This window comes from Xenopus laevis, chromosome 7L (assembly GCF_017654675.1).
Source record: "Xenopus laevis strain J_2021 chromosome 7L, Xenopus_laevis_v10.1, whole genome shotgun sequence".
Lineage (NCBI taxonomy): Eukaryota > Metazoa > Chordata > Amphibia > Anura > Pipidae > Xenopus > Xenopus laevis.
This window is the reverse complement of record NC_054383.1, coordinates 32,731,098-32,756,909: the sequence shown is the minus strand read 5'-3', so window position 1 is coordinate 32,756,909 and position 25,812 is coordinate 32,731,098. Positions and strand designations below refer to the sequence as shown.

Below are 25,812 nucleotides of genomic sequence, written 5' to 3'. Positions count from 1 at the left end.
CATGCTGCTAAACATTTGGCCTATGTCATGGCCATTCCCTATTTCTATAAGAAAGAGGCTAAATAGATGGAATAATAGATTTTATTATGTAAAGAAAATAGACTAGGGGAATAGAGGTTGAGTGAGTAGAGGAAGAATAATAGTACTGAGAGTGGGCCCCTGGTCTGAGGATTTTGGTGGGCCCCTGGTGTCCCAGTCCGACACTGTGCCTACCCTACCTACCCCTAGTTCCGGCCCTGCACACTGCTACTGGGGGAGATTAGTCGCCCAGCGACAAATCGCCTCCTCTTCGCGGCAGGATGGAACTCGGAGCACTTTGTTTTCCAGAAGTCGCCCAAAGTTGCCTCATGCTATTGCCTTCCCGGGAAGGCAATTAGGGGAAATTAGTCGCCGAAGAAGAGATTTGTCACTGGGCAACTAATCTCCCCCAGTAGCAGGCTAGCAGCAAACTCTTGTTGACAACAAAAACAACTGTGTCCCAGCTGATCATTTTTTGCCCTGGACTTAAACCCTGTAAAACAGGCATTTCGTATCCCAACACAAACACATTACATACAGCAGAGAAATAAATGAAGCATGCAGCAATATCTCTATGTATTGTCTATGTGGCATTTTTAAACACCAATAAATTCTACACAGGTTCAATGTTTATTTAAAGATTCTATTCAGCAGAGCAGCCCAGTCAGACAGACAACTGGTTCCTACATATCAAGTTGCAGTCTGTGAGGGGAGGGGAGGAACTGTACACAACATGAGGAGTGAAAGACACTGCTCAAGCACAACGCACGGGGGAGCAAAGTTAACCTGATTGGCCAGTTTGCTGTCGCTTAGCATTGGTCGAGCCGGCTTGTGGGCGGGATCAGCCAGAAGACTGGAAGCTGCTGACACCTGAGTTCAGATAAAATGTGACAAAACATCTGATGGAGAGCAGTCATGTTAGAGATCGGGCAACTCTCTGTCTACCTGAGCGGGATGAGATAATAAGGTGGACCTGTGGCACTTGGGCGGTTGTTTTGCCAAGCACAACCTATGGTAAGTAGATCTGTCTGTAATCTGCAAAAGTTATGAGAAGGATTTCTGTAATCTGCATGCTTGGAATATGTAGTGTGGGCTTCCTTGGGAACAGGGCAGGCAGCTGATGTATTATTGATGTGTTATGTGCAACAAGCATATGTGTGGCAACACTGGTTCCTGTGTCCACTCACTGCTTACATTACTATTTTGGGATTCATGGCAAGTTGAGCATTATATTTATAGAGGAAATGTATGCTTTTGTACATTTAGACAATCTCCCTAATACACCCTTGTGACAGGTGTCACCATTTATAATCAGTGCTTAGTGATGTCACATATAAAAGGTGCTTCATGATGTCATCAGTTATAATCAGGGCTTAGTGACATCACTTGCACCCTTTCCAGCTATAGTCAGGTGACCCCCAGCGGTGGCCAATTAAAGGGCAACCAAGTTTGGGAGTTTTAACCTTGAAAGCAAGTAAGTCGCAGGTAAAATTTGTAAAATGTATACGGAAGCAGTAAAATTCTTAGTGAATCAGATAGTGTAGGACTGGCCAGACCAGGGATGACTTTAACATAGTTGGCCATCTTAAATATATTGCAATGTATGGAAAAAACAATCCCTGTTTTGTTTAAACGGTAACTCATTTTTTAGTAGCTTAAGGTACAAAATGTCTAAATGTCCTAGATAATGTGCTTAGTGCAGCGGACGTCTTGTATTTGTCTATTTGACATCACTTGCATCACATGACTTATGTATTGTAAAAGAAAATGTACTGCCTGCACCTCCATGACTTCCATGATCTGGATAAAAAACACTTTTATATGGTTATAGGGCTCCTTACAATAGGTGTTACGTTAGTCCCTTTATGAGACAAAACAACCCTATTGGGTTTAAATGACCTCATAAGTAGATTTTGGGTATTTAGATTCAAATTTTGAAATTCCCCCTTATTTGAAAATGTCCATTCTGGATAACAGGTCCCATACCTGTAATAGCTAACAACAAGACTGAAGCTCGGGTATGGACAAGCTGAGACATACCAGTTGTTTTTTTTTTTCAATTTCAATCTCAACTTTCCTTCAAAAAAGAAGGTTGCCATGCCTCCGGCAACTGCTTTAATCCTCTTTGAAATGTAAATATGTACTGCCTCATCGCTGAAGCAGGGGTGATTTTTTAAATGTCTATTCTCTGAATATCCAGCATCTACACGATACAAGCTTGCTCCATTTGCTTCTGTGAATTGAAAGAAATCATAATGTTAGGTTGCCAAGGAGTTTCCACGTTAGTAAACTTATCAGAAAGTAACTGCCGGCAATTATTCTGGATTTACTATAAGGACATGAGTGGGGACTGGTATCCTGAAATGCCTTGATTTGCATATGTTGACAGTAAAGGGCTGATCAAGCCTCAAGGCATGGAGAACCTGTTGGGCTACTGAGGGGCAAGTTAATTCTGTGCATGTATAGACAGGCCTTTGTGAGGATGACTCGGAGGTCTAATACATTTCATGGGAAAAGGCAAGGGCCTAGCAGCACTTCCCAATTAATTCCATTAACTGTATTATTATTATCCTCCAGGATATGTTATGAATGAACGAGAAGATATTGTCATGTCCTTACCCATGATTCCATAACTGAGGGTTATTCCTACACTTGTTTGTTTACTGAGGCTACAGAAAAGGTGTAGCAAGGGCTCAGAGATCCATTGTTTATTTTCAGTTTAGAGATTTGTCGGACTGACCTCACCCTAAGTTTATTTTCTGTTGTGATAAAAATACAGCTAAATGACTTATCCATATAGTACAACGCTAAATATAGGAAAAGGTGGTAACTAATATATGGAAAAAATGTCCTGCATTTACAAATATATATCTATATAAACATTTTTTCTGTGTTTTAAATATAGATTGTCTTCTCTTCAGTTACTGAGCATGTGTTACCCAATGAGATTTATAAGGCGTTTCCATTACATCTGTAATGTTCACTTTTTAATTAACTGTTATTATGATCTAGAGAGTGATATTCTAAAACAATTTGCATTTGGTGTTCATTTTTTATGATTTGTGATTTTCGATTTATTTAACTTTTGATTCAGCAGTTTTAGCAATTTGGTTGCTAGGGTCCAAATTACCCTAACAACCATGCATTGCTTTGAATAAGCAACTGGACTATGCATAGGAGAGGGCCTGAATAGAAAGATAAAGAAAGCAATAAAATGTAACAATAACTATAAATCTGTAGATTTGCAAAGCATTTGTTTTTAGATAGGGTCAATGACCCTCATTTGAAAGCTGGAAAGAGCCAGAAGAAGAAGGCAAATAATTCAAAAACTATAAGCCCCCTAATTGTCATCACTCCACCCCTTCAAGTCCCTCTCTCCATTCCCTCTCTGGCTTCTGAAGCAGGGAATAGAGGCTACTGTGGTCTGATCAATATATTTATATTAAATAATGCTTTCAAGATATGGTGCCATTAAAGGGCAAGTCAACTCCAAAACAAAATTTTGCGTTTTAAAAGCAAATTAATTCTAAGCAACTTTCCAATATTTAAACATTTTCAGTGCTTTTAAAGTTATTTGTAAAAACGATTGTTATTGAAAGCAGTATTTGCCTAACTCCTGGTTGTTACTTTTTAAACAATGTTGCAAAAGTCTTAGTTCCCCAGCAAAGTCAGGTCTGTTAATCAGCTGCTTGTCTTACATTGTATCAACAGTCTGAGCCATCAGGGCAGAGAATAGAAAGGGACAGACTAACACTGCTTTCAATAAAAATATATATGCAAATAATGTAAAAAACATAGAACATATTTAATGTATGAATATTGCAAAGTTGCTTAGAATAATGTCTTTTATTAGGCACATTTTTATTTTGGGGTTGACTTGCCCTTTAAGCACAAACCAAGTGAAGGTTTTGTGTAAAAGATTTGAGGACATTTTCATTTCCTGGTACTAGTGATCCTTTAAAGGAGAATTCAACCCGTAATAAAAAAAACCCCTCCCCCTACCCCGAGTAGACCCCCCTCCCTCCTCCCCCCAGCCAACGTGTCCCCCTTGGCAAATGCCCCTAATTTTTTACTCACCCCTCCGTTCTGGCCTCAGAGTTCACGGCAGCTATGTTCGTGTCTTGATGGCATTTTCGGGACATGCGCAGTTGGAGTAAATTTCTGGCCCCGAACAACTGCGCATGTGCCGAAAGTCACGTAAATTTCCGCAGTGGTACGGGACTGGAGATTTACTCCAACTGCGCATACGCCGAAATTTCCGAAGAAGATGGCTCCTGTGAACTCCGAGGCCAGAATCTGCACGGACGGGTGAGTAAAAAAATAGGGCCATTTGTCTGGGGGGGGGAGGAGGAGAGAGAGAGGGGGGTCTACCCAGGGTAGGGGGGAGAGTTTTTTTTATAACGGGTTGAATTCTCCTTTAAAGGAGAGCAGCAGAGTTCACGGTCGTCATCTTGAGGATCTTCGCGTAGTCTTAGGGGTCTTTTCACTGCCACAAAGCCTGCGACATCAGCGTTCAGATGGCGACCAGGAGCTCCGCTGAGCTTCTCTGCGTTTAAGGGTTGCCAATTTTTTAAAGGGGATTTTTTTTACACTAAAGCTGGCCATAGACGGAAAGATCCGATCGTACGAATCGTGGATTCGTACGATTTTCGGACCGTGTGTGGAGAGTCCCGACATTTTTCGTCCGTCGGAGATCAATCGTTTGGTCGATCAGACAGGTTAGAAAATTTCTGTCGCCTGCCGATAATATCTCTGCGTGTATTGCCGATCGTACGGTTTTCAGTGGGAGACTGTCACTAGTGTTGTGAGACATAAGTATCGTACGATTGCTGTCAGGGGCAGAGCATTGGGTGATCTGTTCTTATTTGATCGGAATGGTAAAGACTTTGATCTGAATGGTTAGTGGAGGGTCGGGAGATGGGAAAGTCCGATCGTACGTTGATTCGTACGATCGGATCTTTGCGTCTATGGCTATGCGGGGATGAATTGGGGAGGAGGGCAATGCCTAGAAGCTTGGGGGGGGGGTTGAGTGATGAAAATCATACTTTTTAACAAGCTATAAATGTTTCATAAATATGGAATTGAATGTCACGCAAAGGGGCATATGCAGAAGAGAAATAAAAAAAAAGGAAAGCAAATGTAGATGTTGTGTCATTAGCTAGGGGATTATACGGCCGGCTCACAAAGACACCTATTGACTTTCTACATAAGACTTACTCTTTCTAATTTGCTTCATGTTTAAAATTCCAGACTCTAGGCACACCCAAGGGAGCCACTTGAGATGTTTTGCAGCACATTTAAAGGAACTTATATTGACTTGATTTCGCTATAAATGTTCATCAGAATGTAAGTCTATGAGTAATCCTCATTATTGGGAAAAATTAAGGCATGCTTGCTTAATCTGTTCAAGCATTAACTATAGGGATCAAACAGCTGTTGAATCCTCATTATTGGGAGAAATTAAGGTACAGTATTCTTGCTTGCTCTGTTCAAGCATTAACCATAAGGCTAAACATCTATCAGGAATGTCAAAGTCTTTCCTTGCCTAGTGCTGACGCAGCCATGTCACAAGGTGAGATGTCTCAAAGGGGACTTTATCTTGGGTGGCTAATGAAACCACCCTAACATTTAAAGGGGTAGCTCACCTTTACATTGACTTTAGTATGATTTACCATGGGACTTGTTATCCGCATAACTGATCTTTCCATAATTTCATTTTCATACCTTAAGTCTATTAGAAAATCATGTAAACATTAAATCAACCCTATAGGCTGGCTTTGCTTCCGATAAGGATTAATTATATTTTAGTTTGGATTATGTACAAGCTACTGTTTTATTATCATAAGGAAAAAGGAATGGAGTCTACTGGAGAAGGAATTTCCGTAATTCTGAGCTTTCCAGATATTGAGTTTCCGGATAACAGATCCCATACCTGTACTACAATTTGCAATTGGTCTTTAATTTTTGTGTGACTTTTTAAAAAACTGTTTAGCTTTTTATTCAGCAGCTCTCCAGTCTGAAATTTTTGCAGCAATCTTTTAGCTAAAGTCCCATTCCCCCTAGCAACTAGGCAGTGAATAAAAAGTAACATCAATGCACTGGTAGACCCCAGAAAACAGTCTGCCCCTAGACAATAACCTGCCTGTTAGAATATTTACAGGTGTGGGACCTGTTATCCAGAATGCTCAGGACCTGGATAATGGATCTTTCCGTAATTTTGATCTTCATACCGTAGCCAACTAGAAAATCATGTAACGTTAAATAAACAAAAAAGTTGATTTTTTTCTTCCAATAAGGATTAATAATAGCGTCATTTGGATCAGGTAAAAGCTAATGTTTTATTATATTACAGAGAAAAAGGGAAATCATTTAAAAAAAATGATTATTATTAGTTGATTATAATGGAGTCTATGAGACCTCTCCGTATTTCAGAGCTTTCTGGATAATGGGTTTCCGTATAACGGATCCCATACCTGTATATATAATGTATATATTTATATACATTACTAAGTCAATGCTAAGAGCTCATTGTTTTAGAGACTCAGGCATTAGTAAAGAAAACCCCTGGTGTCTCCTAAGCAGCATCCAGGTCATATCAACATGATCTCATCCAAACCATAATGTTCTTTTTAACACAGCAGGCTGTTAAAGGGACAGTATGATTAAAAAGCAATCTGAATGCTATACAAATACTTGGAAGATGCAATGCATAGGGTTGCCACCTGGCCGGTATTTTACCGGCCTGGCCGGTAAAAATGATTATTTATCCTAATATTATTAATAGGGAAAAAAGATAAATATATAGGAAGGCTGGTATTTTTTTTCCAGAAAAGGTGGCAACCCTAGCAACGTAATAGGAACAAGAAAATGGTTTATATAAGGCACAGGTGAGTAAAACCATGAAAAGCAAAACAAATAAAAATAAATAAAAGATTGATTAAAAGATTGTAGCACCGTGAAATGTGTAAAAAAGGAAAAAAAAACCTGACTGCCTTTTCAGCTTGAACAATTGAGGTCATTGCTTGTTACAGATGTGCCTATCTATTTCCCTCCTGTCATGGGAATATCACTCCCTTTCTGCTGAGAATAAGTCAGTGTGGAAGAACAGGGATCATCTGCACCTTCCCTTTTTTTCCTTCACCGGTAGTAATCTGGGATTTGTTTGCACAAGCAGGTTAGAGGACTGTGGGGAATACACACCTGCTAGTTCATTTTGTGCCTCCATGCTCCAGTTAATGCTGCTGCTGAGGATGATATCTTCCTATGTACTGTGTAGGAAGACAGTAAGGTTCACTTACAAACTGCAGTATAGTGCAAGGTCAAAGGGTCAAAAATGGGCACAAAACTCCATAGTTTTTTGACATTTGTGCTCATAATTTAGTGCAAAGACTTACTTTTCCCCCATGATTGCAGCACTGTATTCATAATACATACATTAGGTTGAAAAAAAAACACATCCATCAAGTTCAATCTTTTAACGCTATTTTATCCTGCCCAACTGCTAGTTGGTACAGAGGAAGGCAAACCAATTGAAGTTTCTACAATTTGCCTCTGATTGGGCAAAAATTCCTTCCTGACTTCCTGGATCAACTTATGCTATGAGCTATCTTCCATAACCTGTATTCCCTCCCTTGCTAAAAAGCCATCCAATCCCTTCCTAAAGGACAAGGACAATTAAACCTAAGAAGTAGGCTAGAAAGGTTGTACATTATGTTTTGGGCTTCTGTACCAGCCCAGGCAACCAGAGCCCTTTAGTAGCAAAGATCTGTGTCTCCAAAGATGCCCCAGTAGCTCCCCATCTTCTTTTCTGCTGATTCACTGCACATGCTCTGTTCTGCTGTCACTTACTGAGCTTAGGTACCAACTCACAATATACAGTACACATAGAATAGAAATGTCACAATATAAGGTTGATTAGTAATTAATATGGATAATTACTACATGGCAGCACAGAACCGTACAATTAGCATCACAATTTAATAATCAGCCTTGTAGCATTAGCTTATATTACAGACCAACCTCATTTTCTGCTTGATAATTTGTGACGACCCCTAAGCTTAGCTTCTGAACAGCTGCTCAGAGCCCACTGAGCATGTGAGTGTCGCAGACACTTTCCAAGATGGTGACCTCCTGTGACAGCTCCTGGATCATTTCTACTATTTACAAGCTGAAACTTTAGGCTGGTGCAATAAGTTCAGTATATAAAACATGGCATTTTTAGTCCTATTCATTTTTACGGTTTACTTTTCCTTTAAAGCTATCTAATGTATCAGCCTGTACGGCTGATTCAGGGAGAGAATTCCACATCTTCATGGATGGGCAGGGCGATGCACACAGGTCCAGGGCCGGAACTAGGCGTAGGGCACAAAGGTGAAGGCTCAGCAGCCACTTACCTCTTCTACCTGGTTGCCCCTAGTTCCTAACTCATAAAGAGAAGGTTCTTTTGTGCTCCTGCCTCTCGTGCCTGCTGCAGGTAACCAGGGGATCGAGTGGGGTGATGAGTGGACTCTGCCTTGGGCCCTCCGGTACCTTGGCACGGCCCTGCATAGGTGTACAGTACTGATCCTGCCACAAGTCCTATGTGAGTGAACTCACTACTTAGTGCTTGTGTCAGGAGAAGCAGTAAATGAGGCCTATTATGTTTGAAATGCGAATCCAGGTACTGAGACAGATGGCACATAGAGACTCATTTACTACTGCCTCTGCTGCAAGTGCAGGAGCACCAAGGGGGCAAACTCGATCCCCCTTAATGCTCATTTAATTCAGACTTGCAGCAAGAACAGTGCTTCTCTCTGCACTTTGCATCTGGTGCAGAGAAATCTGGAGCAAGGTTCAGAGTGTAGCTCCAGTGAGTGCAATGCAACCGTGTCCTTATTGTGGGTGGTCTGCTTCTGCAGATGCTCCCTAACTTGCTCTTCTAATGATGAACAAGTTAGGGTACCTGCACTTTTTAAATTAGCCTAATACAGTGATAATGTCATGGTGCTGCTGCAGTTGTTAAAGGTACAGTTCAGTGTAAAAATGAAAACTGGGTAAATATAGTTACATAGTTACATAGTTAAATCGGGTTGAAAAAAGACAAAGTCCTTCAAGTTCAACCCCTCCAAATGAAAACCCAGCATCCATACACACACCCCTGTCTACTTTCATATAAACTATATATAACCATATCTATACTAACTATAGAGTTTAGTATCACAATAATCTTTAATATTATGTCTGTCCAAGAAATCATCCAAGTCCCTCTTAAAAGCATTAACAGAATCAGCCATCACATCACCCGGCAGTGCATTCCACAACCTCACTGTTCTGACTGTGAAGAACCACCTACGTTGCTTCAAATGAAAGTTCTTTTCTTCTAGTCTGAAGGGGTGGCCTCTGGTACGGTGATCCACTTTATTGGTAAATGTCTATAATGTCCTCTAATGTACTTGTACAGTGTAAATAGATAGGCTATGCAAAAGAAAAAATGTAATGTATAAAGACTGGAGTGACTGGATGTGTAAAATAATAGCCAGTACACTACTTCCTGCTTTTCAGCTCTATAACTCTGAGCTAGGCAGCGACTTGGAGGGGGGCCACATTGGGACATAACTGTTCAATTGATCGTTAGCAGCAGCTAAATAGAAACCAAGAGAGTCAAAAGCAGGAAGTAGTGTTCTGGTTATTATGTTTCACATCCAGTCACTCCAGCCTTTATACATTACATTTTTGGCTAACTAACTATATTAGAAACATTTTTTATTTTGCACAGCCTATCTATTTACCCAGTTTTTATTTTTACACTGAACAATTCCTATAAGATTGCACAAATATACTGGGATTTTGTAACAAAGCAATGCACCGATTCTTTGAACTTAGCCCCATCAGTAAGTGAGACCCATCGCAGTATACATGTAGTGGCCCAGAACCCACAAATGTGCTTCACCAAATTCATGTTAAATGGCCCCAACACTCACCATCATATAGATTCTGTGTCAGCTTCATGATTAATAGCCCTAGAACTTACAGCAGTGTAAATTCAGTGCTAAATTCATTTTTAATGCCCTTGGCACATCTGCTACTGCCTGAGACGGCATACCCGATGCTATGCCTCCACTGAACATTAGTTATCTTACTGGTGTGAGAGGGGGCTGATTCCCCTAACGTGGAGAGTACATTTTCACTTTGTGTCCCAAATCACTTAAATTAATACGATTTCATGTAGAATGTTAATCTATAACTTAGGCAATATTGTATTTCATTTGACTTTTACTCTATACACCTAAAAGTTCTGAGTCCTCATGCCTCTGACCCAGAGTCACCAGTACATGATCCCAAAACATCCCACTGGGCTAAACATTCCCCTACTTGCTTGATGAAACCTAAGCACCAACCTCCCTCGCACACGTGGAGTTTTTTATTAAAGTGGACCTGTTACCCAGACACAAAAAGCTGTATAATAAAACTCCTTTTCAAATTAAACATGAAATCCAATTTATATTTTTTATTAAAGCATTCATAGCTGTTGTAAGTGCATTTAAACATCTCAGCTGTCAATCAAATATTGTCTGCCCCTCCTGTATGCCTTAGGCATAGAGGCGGGGCAGACAATTACTTTCACTTTCCATGTAGCACTTTCTAGATGTCACTGCTCTCCCCACATTCCCCCATTCTCTTCACCATTTTATTGTGTAGCCAGGGCATGGGGATGGACATCAGGTCCCCCATTCTGGTGCACAAACAAGATTCTGAGATGATGCAAGGCTTGTATTAATAACAGTGTCCACAAAATGGTTCCTGCCTGCTTGCTATAATTTATGAATTCCCAGTCTGAAGGAAACCAGATTCAAATAATTTATATTATGTAAGTAAAGTTCATTTTGCTTGACTAATGTGATAAAATAAGATTTTGAATATTTTTTTTGGGTGATGGGTTCCCTTTAAGAGTGACCTCATAAATGAAAAACCTCAAAACAAGCTGTTCTTACTGGAAACATTCATTTTAATATTGTCAGGCATGTTTGTTACATTGCCCACTATTTCATAGACATGCCTTAATTGGCTCTTTAAACAATTGCTTTCTAAACTGGCAAAATGTATTTGTAGTCTTCCATGAATGTGGAATGCACAGATGGACTTCTGTAGGCTAAATGCCACACTTTTATTGGCCCAGCATTTGGTTGAAATTATGATCTTAAGAATAGCACAACATTTTTCAGAGAAATTTCCTTTTCAAACTTGGAGAAGTATTGCAAATATAATTTCAACCAAAAAATACTTGTGAGAATATTTTAGGTGGGTTTTGCTGGTGGCCTCAGAGCCTCAGCCTGAACAAGTAGTAAATATTCAGATCTATAGCCATATATGGTATGTGCTACATGCCAGTCTACAACAACAATTTGGAGGCTACAACAGACCCTAATCTAGTTGTCTATGCCTGTATCACTATGCCAATGCAGCCATGCGTCCAGTTTTTTACATTGACCAATGTATAGGTGATTCTTTAAAGGCCTAAATTTTGTGTTAGTTGAATTGCTTCTGTCTTAATTTACAGTTCTTCCACTTTGCCCAGCTTATGGATTTTCATTTTCAATATTCACATACACAATTTTTTTGGCATAAAGTAAGTTGAGCATCCACCTCAGATGGCACTTTACCAGGATCGACAAAATTTGGTAAAAAAGTTGGTAAATTTAAACGACAAATTTTAGCTTTTTTTTAATTTTAATTGGAATTTGGGGTCTTATATGGGCAGATTTATTAAGGGTCAAATAGTAAATAAAAATTTGCATATGAATATTATCTGGGAAGGGGAAAACATTTTTTACTTACACATGCAAATTAGGATTCGGTTTGGCTGAATCTGAATCCTTCTGAAAAAGGCCGAATCCTGGCAGAATCCCGAATCTTCAAATGGTTTGAGGGACCTCTACCATTGACTTCTATATGACCCTGACACGTTTTAGATGGTGTATTTTTGGATTCAAACTATTTCCAGAGTCGGGGTATAATAAATCTCGAAAAATTTTAGTTTTTAAAAAAAAACTTGAATATTTAGAGGTTTTTTTTAACACAAAAATGTGACTTCTGATCGTGGAAAACACAACCCGAAGCTTAATAACTAACCCCCATAATATTGTCTTAATGATGGCCCTTCACAAACTTCTCTGACACAGAAGGGAATTTTTTCCAGTCTTTATCCATCTGCATGCGAAATCATTGTTTGCACGTATCTGGTGCCGCTGGACACATAGCACCCTATGAATAAGCGAGAGGAGCCATTTTAGGTAATTGGCACAACTAATTTTTCAGTGAAATAAATGTACATGTGCAGAGGGAATAGACCTGCAAAATGGGATTAGTTTGGTGGAAAGGAGACAATGGCCACAGCAACTGTGTATGGGGTTGAATTAAGTGGCATTGTTTTTGGGTAGTTCTCTGTTTGCAGCTATGTAATCTTTATGAAGGCAGTATTTTGATGGCAAGGACTGTTGCTTCAGCAGGTAGTGGAACTCTAGGCTTCTCTTCTCCATGGTCTTTCGGAAAAAACAGATAAAGGACAGGAAATAAACAGAGGGCAATGTTTACTTTGGCCTTAAAGGTGGCATTGCTCAAGCAGAACAAAAGAACAGAAACATGTGGCTTATTCCTATAAATGCCAAGAAGACACAAGTCTTGCTTTCATCTCAGCAGGGACAGGAGAGTGTTAGACACAATTAAATCATAGGTTATGCAAGTCAAATTCATATGCTGGTGTGCCTTTTAGAAAACCATTGTTTGAAAAAGTTTGTTGACTGGGGTAAACTACTGTGTTCCAGTTTGTAACCTCTTTTACATCAGATACAGTTAACGATATATACAGGGATGGAACATGTTATCGCTAATGCTTGGGACTTAGTTTTTTCCATATATAATGCTGGCCATAGACACAAAGATCTGATTGTACGAATCGAGGATTCGTACGATTTTCGGACCGTGGGTGGAGAGTCCCGACATTTTTCATCCGGCGGAGATCGGACAGGTTAAAAGATTTCTGTCGGCTGCGGGTAATATCTCTGCTTGTATTGCAGATCGTACAATTTTCAGAGGGAGACTGTCACTAGCTTTGGTCGCACATAACTTTCGTATGATAGCTGTCAGGGGCAGAACATCGCCTGATCTGTTCTTTTGTACTTTATTTGATTGGAATGGTTAGTGGTTGGTCGAGAGATGGGGAATTCCGATCGTACGTTGATTCGTACGATCGGATCTTTGCGTCTATGGCCTGCTTTAGGGGTCTACCTGGAATTCGGATCAATTGAAATAATTTAAACTAACTAAACCCAATAAGATTGCTTTGCCTCCACTGTTTTATTACCACAGAGAAAAAAAAAATACTTTGCAAATATATCAGTACAAATCATCTTTCCTGGCAGGATTTATTTCTTTGCATTTTGATTTTCCACATGTATTTGATATGGGACCTGTTATCCAGAATGCTCAGGACCTGGGTGTTTCCCAATAACGTATCTTTCCATAATTTGAATCTTCTTATCTTAAGTCTACTAGAAAATCACATACACGTTAAATAAACCCAATAATCTGGTTTCCAATGATGTTTAATTATAATTTAGTTGGGATCAAGTACAAGGTACTGTTTTATTATTACAAAGAAAAAGGTAATCATTTTTCAAAATTCAACTTGGATTGTTTGCATAAAATGGAATCTATGGAAGATGGCCCTTCCGTAATTCTGAGCTTTCTGAATAACGGGTTTCCGGATAATGGATCTGTATTGGCATATTGCAGTTATAAATGCCAGTATTAATGCTTATTGGTGTTAATAAGTTGTATTAAGGTGCTGTCACTTTAAAGACTTACTAAACTCACAGGTTATATTCCTCAGTGGCATCAGACCGTGCCCCTACTTAGGCTAGGCTAGGCAACATGCACAATATATCCCATTGTGAGAGGATTATCACATTATATATGGGTTGTTGAAGGAAATAAAGAGCATTATGTGGATTAAACAGTGTTAGACACACATTAATAGAAGCAAAGAAAAGATCTACAACAGTAATATCATTTGTCTTTCATAATATTTTCACCATTCCAATGCACAGTAATGAATAGAATCGCCATGCATTTAAGCAAATGTACAATAAACATGACAATAGCATTACTGTTTTACCTTCAAAAAGGGACAGTCATTGGTAGAGCCCTGATACAGTAAAACTGCATTTTCATTTGTTAAAGAAAGGATATATCAAGCATAGCCAACATTATCCCTAAGGGTATATCCGACGCGCTGCACCAAAACGAAGGCGTCAAGTAGGATGCAGCGTCTGTGTCGTGTCAGATGAACGCCGCGACAAGATCCGACATTTGTATTTCTTACCTTATTTTCCGTCGCATCCGACTGGACGCCTGCATTTTGGCGCAGTGCGACGGATCCGCTGAAAACACATGGAAGTCTTCCGTGTAGTTCTACACAAAGGGTTATGTGATTGTATAAAATGGTATATAGATAAATATCTTCTTACCTTATTTTTATGTGTAATTATTTTTATACCCCACATCCAGCAGGGGCATACACGCGTAAATAATACTGTCTGTTTTTTAGTAAACTGAAATCTTATATTGAATTGACAGAAAATTCAATAAAAGTCATTTTAGTATGCCTGTGAGCCATGACAATCCAAAAATGTAATATGACATCACTTCTGGAAGTGAAGGATGGGACTAAACATGGAGAGGAACATGTCATATAAACAGTAAGAAGAAAGAAAAGTAACTTTTTAACTCCTAGATACTGGAGCATGTTAGTTATATTGGGATAGGGGTTAAGAAAGTTTTAACTGGTCCTTTAAGTCACACGTATTATTGGCAACACAGATGCCACTACGTCATAAAATGCTTGACAATTCTGTGCTTCCTACTTTATTATTATACTTTTATCAGAATAATAATCCTGTCCGCAAAATAAGGTCTATACAGAATGGGAGATGGGAGTGGAAGACTTTTGACTGTCCTGCACAGAGACCTGAACTCCACACCAAAAGGGACAGCTGTAGGATGAACTGGAATATCAATGTGAGTCGGGCCTGATCCCAAACATCAGTGCCCAGCCTCCTACATATGAGTCGAGCAAATCCCACCAACAACATTCCAACATCTAGTGGAAAGCTTTCCCAGAAGACTAGAGGGTAAAGGATGTTTTAGCAGCAAAGAGAGGACAAACTTCATATTAAAGGGGACCCTTTTCCCCAAAAAAATAATTCCAAATCCTATTTCATCATGTTAGTCAAGCAACATTAACATTAATTACACTGTAAAAATTATTTGAATCTTGTTTCCTTTCGTCTGGGAATTAATAATTATAGCAAGCAGGCAGGAGCCATTTTGTGGAAACTGTTAATAAGGCAAGCCTTGCATCATCTCAGAATCTTGTTTGTGCACCAGAACTGGGGACCTGATGTCCATCCCCATGCACTGGTTACATAATTAAATGGCAAAGAGAGAGGGGGAATGTGGGGAGAGCAGTGACATCTAGTAAGTGCTGAATGGAAAGTGAAAGTAATTGCCTGCCCCGCCTCTATGCCTAAGGCACAGAGGCGGGGCAGGCAATATTTGATTGACAGCTGAGATTTTTAAACAAGTTTACAACAGCTATGAATGCTTAAATAATAAAAAAAAATTATTTGGGTTTCATATTTAATTTGAAAAGGACATTAAGGGGCACATTTACTTAGCTCGAGTGAAGGATTAGAATAAAAAATACTTCGAATTTCAAAGTATTTTTTTGGCTACTTCGACCATCGAATTGGCAACTTCGACCTTCGACTACGACTTTGACTTCAAATCGAACGATTCGAACTAAAAATCGTTTGACTATTCGACCATTCGATAGTCGAAGTACTGTCTCTTAAAAAAAAACTTCGACCACTTACTTCGCCACCTAAAACCTACCGAGCATCAATGTTAGCCTATGGAGAAGGTCCCCATTTCTAGCCAATTTGGGATTGAAGGAAAATCGTTCGATCGATGGATTAAAATCCTTCCAATCGTTCGATTCGAAGGATTTAATCGTTCAATCGAATGATTATTCCTTTGATCGTTCGATTGAACGAATTGCGCTAAATCCTTCGACTTCGATATTCGAAGTCGAAGGATTTAACTTCGAGGGTCGAATATCGAGCGTTAATTAACCCTCGATATTCGACCAATAGTAAATGTGCCCCTTAGTATACAGCTTTTTATGTCTGGATAACAGGTCCACGTTAATATCATTGTTTTTGGAATGACATGTTGGATAGGCATGTGGTCTTGGCACATGTTGTAGCATTTGGATAACGAAACTTAGCAGTAAGGGGCGACTGTAATAAAGGGTGCTAATGAAAAAATATGCACAATCGAAAAAAACATTCCTTTGTGCCGCATTAATGTAGCTATTGCGAACTGGAAAGTATTTTAAGATCCCATGCAGTTGTGTCATAAAAATATACCACCTTAAAAATATCACAATGTAATAAATGTCAAGTGAAGACTTAAAAAAAAAATGTAGTGCCTGTTATGTTATCTTCTTTAGCTGTATAGTTATGCTTCATTCAAAAATGTATCTTTGTTTACCATTTTTCTTATCCCGTGTGTTGTTTTTGGTTTTCTCCTTCAATTGGGCTACCTTTTAGGAAACATAGGTGTGGGATCTACTATCCAAAATACTTGGGACCTGGAGATTTTCACATAAGAGATTTTTCTTTAATTTCGATCTTCATACCTTAAAGTCTGTAAAAAAAATAATTTCAACATTAAGGGGCAGATTTATCAAGGGTTGAAATTCTAGGTTTTTTTGAACTCCCATAACTTTGAAATTCGAATAAAAAAGACCAACCGAAATTTATTAAAAAAATCAAAGTTTTTTTTTGCAGGTGAATAGGCTGTATTTGATCGTTCGATTCGAAGTAAGATCGAATTCAATCAAATTCGATTCGAAGTCTTTTAAAAGTCCACCAATTGACTCCAAATAGGTTCTAGGAGGTCCCCCATAGGCTAAAACCGCAATTCAGCAGATTTTAGATGATGACTGTTCGAAGTCGATTTTTAAAGAGACATTACATGATACATTTCGATATTCGAATTTTCAAATTTTCTTCAAATTCTAATCTAATTTGGACTATTCCCTAGTCGAAGTACACAAAAATAGCTCGAAATTCGAATTTTTTTACTTTTTCAATTAGACTCTTGATAAATCTGCCCCTAAATAAACCTCCAGTAGATTTGTTTTGCTGCCAGTATGGTTTTGTGCAGTACAAGGTGCTGGTTTATTATTAAAGAGAAAAAGGAAATAATTTTAAATCATTTACACTATTTTCTTAAAATAGGTTCTATGGCAAAATGCCTTCCCCTAATTCAATGTACTCTGGATGTCAGGTTTCTGGATATGAGATCCCATACTGCTACTGAAAAGCATATTATTTGTTATGATGTACTATAAATGATACAGGCCACATTTGCAGTTTAATAAAAGCTACACATTTGCAGTATGATGTTTGTTAGAGTGGCTAAATAACATATAAATAGATATAAAAATAGATATAAAAAGTATATAGATGTAACATTAAAAAAATTATGTTGTGTATATGAAATATAGCATATGTATATAATAAAGTCTATGATTAACAGGCAGTACAAACTAAGATGATTAACTAAACCTTCAAGCTTATAGTGTGTTTAGGTTAGAAGGTGATGGTATGTTTATCCAGAATGTGCTACATACACAGCAGTATTTTTGTGCTTAAATAAAAATAAACTGCTGTTCGTTTTGTTGGTAGAGACTTGATGAGACTTGTTTTGAGATTCCCATAGAGAAGGTTGGACCTGGCCTCTTAGGGGCCCACCAGAAAACCTGACATTCAGGGCCCGCTTACAAAATCTTAGAGGCTTATTTATCAGAATTCTGATCTGTGTAATTTTAGAGGTTTTCTCTACTTTGAATAAACTCACAGTTTAAATAAACTGAAATGTCTTCTTATTTATTAAAAATCTAAATATAAAAAATTTTGAAAAAAAAAGGAACAAACAAATCGTTTTTTTTTATCATTTTTAGGGGGTTTACAAGAGCAATACCGTTTTTTTAAACCATTTTTCAAATTCATGATTTTAAAATTTGAAAAAAAATGTGAAAAATTTTTTGAAAAAAATATGAACGTTGATAAATAACTCCCTAAATGTAGCGAATATAGACCTATGGTAGGAGAAGGAAAGGGTTGCTGGTAATTGCCCTTTGCTGGGGCCAACTGGGAGAGCCTCTTGTACTCCGTCAGGCCAGTCCATGCTTGCTAATAGGGGCCAGTGTTGACCAGTTTTGAGAGTTTTGGCCGTGTGATATTACTGCAAGTTAACACAACTTTCATTCATAACAAACTAAACCTACTTAATTAAGAGGACTATAGGGCCAAAGTCACACTAAGTGGATATCAGGTGGTTGTCCTGCCTTATCCACTGCTGCACTAATGTGCTTGAAAGTTCTCCCTGGCCTTCCCAAAGAGCAAAACGTAAAATGCATGGTATAATTCTGAAAATACTACAGTGCTTTTTGGGGTTTCACAAGAAAATCTGTTGAATATGGTAGGAATGATTTATGAAGGTTTGGTAAATAAATTCCAGAAACATTCTCCACTTGCTATTGGCCTAGAGGTGGTCATAACCCTCTGTTTTAGCCCAATTCTAAAGGTTTGTTTTGCATGCGGATTTGCAAGGCTTGTTTACCTTCCAAGCAAACTTCCCTTGTTACATGGCATAATTTAAAGTATTTCTCCCAAATATACCCAGAAGTTGATGACTGTAGGGCAGGGGTGCCCAGGACGTTGATCGAGGTCTACCAGTAGATCGCAGTAATGTTCCTGGTAGACAGTGATCTAGGGCCCGGCATTGGCAGTGAGTGAGGGAGGGCAGGCGGTCTGGCTTCGATGAAGAGAGGAGCAGAGCGGCACGAAGGGGAGGGAGGAAGGGCGGGGAGACAAGAGTGGCACAGCATGGAGGGAGGGCGAGAACACAAGAACAGCTCGAAGAAAAGGGAGACAAGCACAGCACAGAGGAAAGGGAGACAAGCACAGCATGGAGGGAAGGGAGACAAGCACGGCACGAAGGGAAGGGAGACAAGCACAGCATAGAGGGAAGGGTGACAAGCACAGCACGGAGGGAAGGGAGACAAGCGCTGCACGAAGAAAGGGAGAGAGCTGAGAGCAGCAAGCACGGAGGGGAAGGGAGTGTGTGCAAACTTTCATATCCTACCAAATTTTGTAAAATGAACATGGTAATTAGGGGGTGCAGCCACAAAAATGGGCGTGGTCAAAAAGATTTCACTGCGCGTTATCAAGGTAGATCTCTTGATGGGGGCCAGGCGTCGAGAGCAGATCCCAGTGTAACAAAGTCTGGCCACCCCTGCTGTAGGGTACCTACAGCCACGATTAGCTTAACAGGCGATTATTTTTTACTTTGGAGATACGTATTTAATTATTTTACTATAAAATGTAAGCAATTTTAGTTATCAAGTTATTGTTATAATGTACTGTGTGTTGAACTGAAAGTCAAATGTTTGTTTGTCATCCCGTGGTTTCCCTTGGTTTCCAGGGTTTTTAGCTCCAGGACACAATATGGTTCAGGTATTCCTTGGAGATTATGCCACAAAACATTATCTCCATGGATAGTAATTAACATGGGAAGGTGCAAATTCAACAAACACCAAAAAGCATTTGCTTCTAATGTGCCACGTTTTGTAATGAAATGTATGTACTCTGTGCCTGGGGTAGTGTTTTGTCAATGTACTCTGGCTCTGCCAAGGGGAGGAACCTGGAAATTCAGTAAGCAGAGATCAATGTGAACTGCATATTGTTATGGTATATTGTACTGCAGTTCATTTTGCCACGTTGCTATGTATTTTTCATAGAGACTTGACCAAGGCAATAAGGAGCTGGCAGAAATATCTTCAGAATATTTAAGCCCTGGCACGTCCTGCCCCATGAATTTGCATTCCCATTTTGGGCTATTATAACAATAAATACGACAGCTCCTTTTGATGTTACTTTTGCCATCAGGCGACTGGTGGATCATAATGATAAGGAAACAAAGCCAAGGATTCAATAAATATGTGTTTTCCCACAGTGTTGTTATCCCTTTCGTAATGCAAAAAAACCCAAAGCCCAAACCAAACCCAAAATAAGCATGCTTTAGATCTGCAATGTGTGATAACTGGAAAATACATATTTTTAACATCACATGCTGAAACATGCCATGGGAAATTCACGGTTTCATTTCAAAGGCTGTTTCCAATTAGAATCACATGCTTTTTGTAATTCACTAATTATAAAATTTATACAGAAGTCTTTTTTTGTTTTTTATTTGTGAAGAAAAGTTACTGATTTACTGGATAGACGTTGGTTAATATTACAGACATGTCAACTCCCCAGTATTTGTCTGCAGTTTCTCTGATTTAAGCCCCTCTCAGCTGAGCACAGTTCCTTCTTCTGCTGACAGTAACTTAATCAGTAACTTAATCAGTAACTTAACCAGAAACCTAATTTGCCCTTCCATTGCAATGCATAGCATTGCCATGAAAAGGCCTACCATATCATTCAAACACCGGAGCGTGGCAGGGGATTTTGGGCAAGGTCATAGGGTCATGGGGTGATAGGTGCAGCCAGGATGCCCCTGATCACCCCCCTGGAATGCCAACCTTTTTTGAGTATTTTTATGGATGATAGATCCATGCTTGGAAGCTATTCAAACAATGTGTTTTACCCAATGTTCGGTGGGAGCCAGTGAGTTAGGGTTTGGCCTATGGTATGTGACAATAGAGAGATACCGGAGACCTCTGTTTATTAAACCTTTTCTTCATATAGTGCCAATTCATTTACAGGGTACCATCAATTATCAATATTATTTTCTACACCAGAGGAGGTCTTATTTCCCTACCTCAGTCACATATACGTTCTTGGGTCATGTTCTTGTTTAGGAGACAATTACTCTACAAAAAAGTTTTTGGACTACAGAAAGAAATTAAAGGGATTCTGTTTTGATTTTATTGTGTAGTTTTTATACCTAAATTACACTATTTACATTGCAAATAATTTACTGTACCGTATAAAATGTAATTCCTGAACTAATAAGTGTATTTTTTTAGTTGTAATATTGGTGTGTAGGCAGCCATATTAGGTCATTTTGCCTGTCATGTGGTTTCAGAAAGAGCCAGCATTTCAGGATGGAACTGCTTTCAGGCAGGCTGTTGTTTCTCCTACGCAATGTAACTGAATGTGTCACAGAGGGACCTGGATTTTTCTATTGAGTGCTGTTCTTAGATCTACCAGGCAGCTGTTATCTTGTGTTAGGGAGCTGCTATCTGGTTACCTTCCCATTGTTCTGTTGTTAGGCTGCTGGGGGGGGAGGGGGATGATATCACTCAAATTTGCAGTACAGCAGTAAAGAGTGACTGAAGTTTATCAGAAAACAAGTCACATGACTGGGGGCTCCTGAGAAACTGACAAAATGTCTAGCTCCATGTCAGATTTCAAAATTAAATATAAAAAAAATTATTTCAGTGCAGAATTCTGCTGGAGCAGTACTATTTATTAAAAACACATGTTTTCCCATTACAGTATCCCTTTAAGGTTTGCACTTATGTGGGGGTTTCATATCATCAGTAGAGTGGATGGGGTGATGTCAGTGTCACAAGAGTGGGTGGTGATGTCACAGAGTAGGTGGATTGGGGGTGATTCCAGGGGGTTCAGCTGTGGAGAGAGTGCGAATTAGAGACATTCCAAGACTATATATTTATTTATTTCTTGGCATTTATAAAGCAACAACAGCACCAACACATTTCTGCAGTGCTTTACAGAGATTATACAACATTCAGTCTCTGCCGCAGTGGATCTTACAATCTAAGGTCCTATCACATTCACACACACTATGGTTCATTTTATAAACTGCATCTTTGTTTTTGGAGTGTGGGTGTAAACCAGATGATGCCCAAGCCAGAATTAAACTCAGGACCTCTGGCAGGGGGCGAAGCCATGAATAAATGGGGGCAGGGCTGTGATGCTTCTGGGATTGGTCATGACATCAGGGGGCGGGGCTATGATTTGGCGATCGGCGAATGGCCGATCACTGTGTCAATCGTAGGGAATCTTGCTTCCCTGATTTGGAAAAAGGGACAGATGGCAATCCTAGTCCCATACCTGTCCCGGCAAATTTGTGTATAACTGACATCACTGCCAGTTCTTGGTGTTAATAATGGCCACCAACATCTAATTCACAGCCTGCTATGGAAACCTCCCCACCCTATCCCTGTAGAGCACCCAAAACCAAAGGTACCAACTGGGAAGCAATCGAATACAATGCAGAATCCTTAGACATCCTGATGATATTTTCATTAATGTTATACTGATATTCTAGATCTAGTCCCCAAAAATTATCTCAGTTACTGCCTAAAAACCTTGTGTCATGTATTACGTAACATTGTTAGGATGCACTGTATGTAAACCAACACTTGTCTGCCTTTAGTTCTGTGTGCAGTTCTGTGTTTACAGTATGTCAGTTTCCGTATATATATAGTATATATATATAGACTGTGAATAATCTGTTTACCAGAACGTCTGCTCCTCTGGAGTGCTCAACTCATTATTTGCATGAATCATCTGACTGGAGTTGAAATAGGGACAGGGACAGGAATCGAATATGGAGACTTTAGAATTTCCTTAGGGGCAGATTTACAAAGGGCGAATTTAGAATTCATGGGAGTTTGTAAAATCTCCCATAAACTCCCATGAACTCGAAATTTCAGAAATTACCAATCGAAATTAATCAAAAAATTATAATTTTTAAAACTAGGGTGAATGGGTTTGACTCGCAAACTCGAATCAAATTGGAATCAGATTTTTAGGAAGGCTGCAAACAACTCCAAATTAATCCCAGGACATCCCCTATAGGCTAAAACAGCAATTCGGCAGGTTTAATGTGGCGAATAGTTGAGTTCGAAAGGGCCAGCACATGATAAATTTCAAAAATCAAATTAGAATTTTTTTAAAAACTCGAATCGAATTTTAACTATTCCCTAGTCGAATTCCACTAAAAAACCTCGAAAATTCGAAATTAGAATTTTCACTTCGACCCTTGATAAATCTGCCCCTTAATGTTGTGGATCTGGATTCGAACCACCTGGAAAAAAAGTGGTATTAGAATGGGACTGGGATAAGCAATATAAGTAATAATTATTACAGGTATGGGATCCATTATCCTGAAAGAAAGACTGTAGACTTAAAGGGGTGAAGAGTAGATCCAAATTACTGAAAGATCAGAAATAATGCTGCTAAAATAATATATACGTCTTTGTGACTAACAAATCTGAGCAGTTTATCTAACATGCAGTAAGATGCTTTAGTACAGTAATTAGTGTGCACCTCCCATCAGTACCACCATGCAGTCTTTGCTGAGCGTCTGTCTTTTGCCTTTAGTCTGGAGTCGGAGAACCTTAGACTTTTAGGAAGTGCACAGTAGGTGCAGCTCACCAACCCCCCTACAAAACTCGGTCAAAGTTTAAATACAAGAGATTATGGTCTCAGGAAACTAGGAAACAATATGCTCTGTGTCTTTTCTGCAAAGATTTCAGCGATGGAGCATGGATTTAGACAGGTAAGAGTGCTTTAATCTAAATTCATGATAATTGAAGACATCTGCTCTATAGCACTGCCTGCATAAGTAGCGCTATATATTAAGGAAAACCCACAATTAGATTTATGTGTGTCTCGGTGTGTGTATATATGTATATATGTGTACATATACAGTATAATACAGGTATGGCATCTGTTACACAGAATGGTCTGGATAATGGATATTTCCATAATTTGGATCTCCATACCTAAAGTCTACTAGAAAATCATGTAAACATTAATTAAACCCAATATTCTGGTTTTGCTTCCAATGAGGATTTATTATATCTCAGTTTGGATCAAGTACAAGCTACTGTTTTATTATTACAGAGGAAAATTCAATCATTTTTAAACATTTGGATTATTTGGATAAAATGGAGTCTATCGGAGATGGCCTTTCCGTAATTCGGAGCTTTCTGGATAAATGGTTTCCAGATAAAAGATCCCTTACCTGTACACGAAAGCCATAAATATCCTGTAAAGGATATCCTTATAAATGTCGCATGGTGACGTCATCAATTGAAATCACCACTTGTGATGTCTTTTCTTCCACAGCACTCCTCATACTTAAAAAAAATAAGAATAAATGGGGGGGAGTACATTATTAACTCACTCTCTTTATATATACAATTGTGTGTGTCTTTATATATACAAAAAAAAACATTTTTATGGGGTTTTCTTTAAATTTCAGTGCATTTTAGTGGCTATTTTTCTGCATTTAAAGGAAAACTATACCCCCCAAACAATATAGGTCTCTATAAAAAGATATTGCATAAAACAGCTCATATGTAAAACCCTGATTCATGTAAATAAACCATTTTCATAATAATATACTTTTCTATTAGTATGTGCCATTTGGTAATCTTAAATAGAAAATTGCCATTTTAAAAAATAAGGGCCGCCCCCTGGAATCGTAGGATTCACTGTACTCACAAACAAACCAACAAACCATACATGTTAGGTCACATGAGCCAATTAACAGACAGAGTTTTGTCTTTTGCTTCAACACTTCTTTCTGTTACAGTTAAAGTTGAAGTATTTCTGGTCAGGTGATCTCTGAGGCAGCACACAGACCATCACAAAATGGTGGCTCAAGGCAAGAGATATAAAAGGGCAAGATTTACTTAAATATATATTCCAGTTTGGTAAGATTCTTTATTATGCCACTTAATATGGTATGAACTATCTGTTGCTTAAGTGTTCATTTTGGGGGTATAGTTTTCCTTTAATAAATTGTGTTACGTTTTTCTGACTTTTTTTTTAAAAAAAAACAATTTATCCTAAAATCTCGAGGAGATAAAACTGTTTACGATTCTAACCAAATTAATATCTTGAACTGGGGGCTTCTCTTAAAAGTGATTTCCAGTTGTTGGCGCCTCAAGGATTCTGATCACACAATAGCAGTTACCTTTCACTTTGCGGCACACCGCTTATTTTTCCAAACTGGAGGGTACATTCAGTTGCCAGGATGCCCCCAAGCCACAAATGGTTGTCCACAAATCTTTAACGGAGGAAACACACATTTCCTTTTAGGCAATTGCCTTGACTTTATTTATGATGGCAGATTTCATACAGTGCTGTTTAACTGCTGCAACCTTCCCTTAACACATTAAGGGGTCACGTTTCAAAGAAAAAAACAATTAATGTGCTTATTTTATTTCAGTACATGATTTATACGAGGAAACTTATAGAGGAAACTTATAGTAAATAACTAGTAGTTTACTGTAATGGGTGCTATAAATGGAAAGCCTTACTCAAAGCACACTGGTCTCTGTTGTCTTCCAGCACCAATAAATGTGCAATAAATTAAATTATAACAAGTTTTAGAAGAAAAGCCTAACACCATTGAAAAGGGTGGAAATTATTAGTTTAGCTTTACTTTTCCTTGAAGTGGGTTCTACTGTACTTGGTTTTGTATCAGCTTTAGTTGCTCATTATCAGGGTGGCAGGACTGGACTGGGATTCAAAATAGGCCCTGCCATTCCTAGTACACAGAGGCCCATACGGCCCCCTCCAGCCTACTCAACAGTCACTTTCTATGGCATTTTACAGCAGCCCCTCTGGCATTTGCCAGATCCCACAGATTGCCAGTCCTGGCCTGCAGGGTGGTGCCACTGGGGAGTTTTGCTTG

At 38.9% G+C, this 25,812-nt stretch overlaps 1 protein-coding gene across 2 annotated transcripts in view; it reads left to right on the top strand.

Annotated features, from left to right (window-relative positions):
• The first annotated feature begins 868 nt into the window (after positions 1–868).
• slc16a12.L (solute carrier family 16 member 12 L homeolog) overlaps positions 869–25,812 on the top strand; it is a 48,289-nt gene continuing 23,345 nt past the window's right edge. Inside the window, exon 1 of one of the 2 annotated variants that reach the window (XM_041568751.1) lies at positions 869–1,032. The gene's annotated coding sequence lies outside the window, so the exon portion shown is untranslated. The remainder of the gene's footprint in view (positions 1,033–25,812) is intronic. The other variant, XM_041568750.1, reaches the window with a different exon arrangement.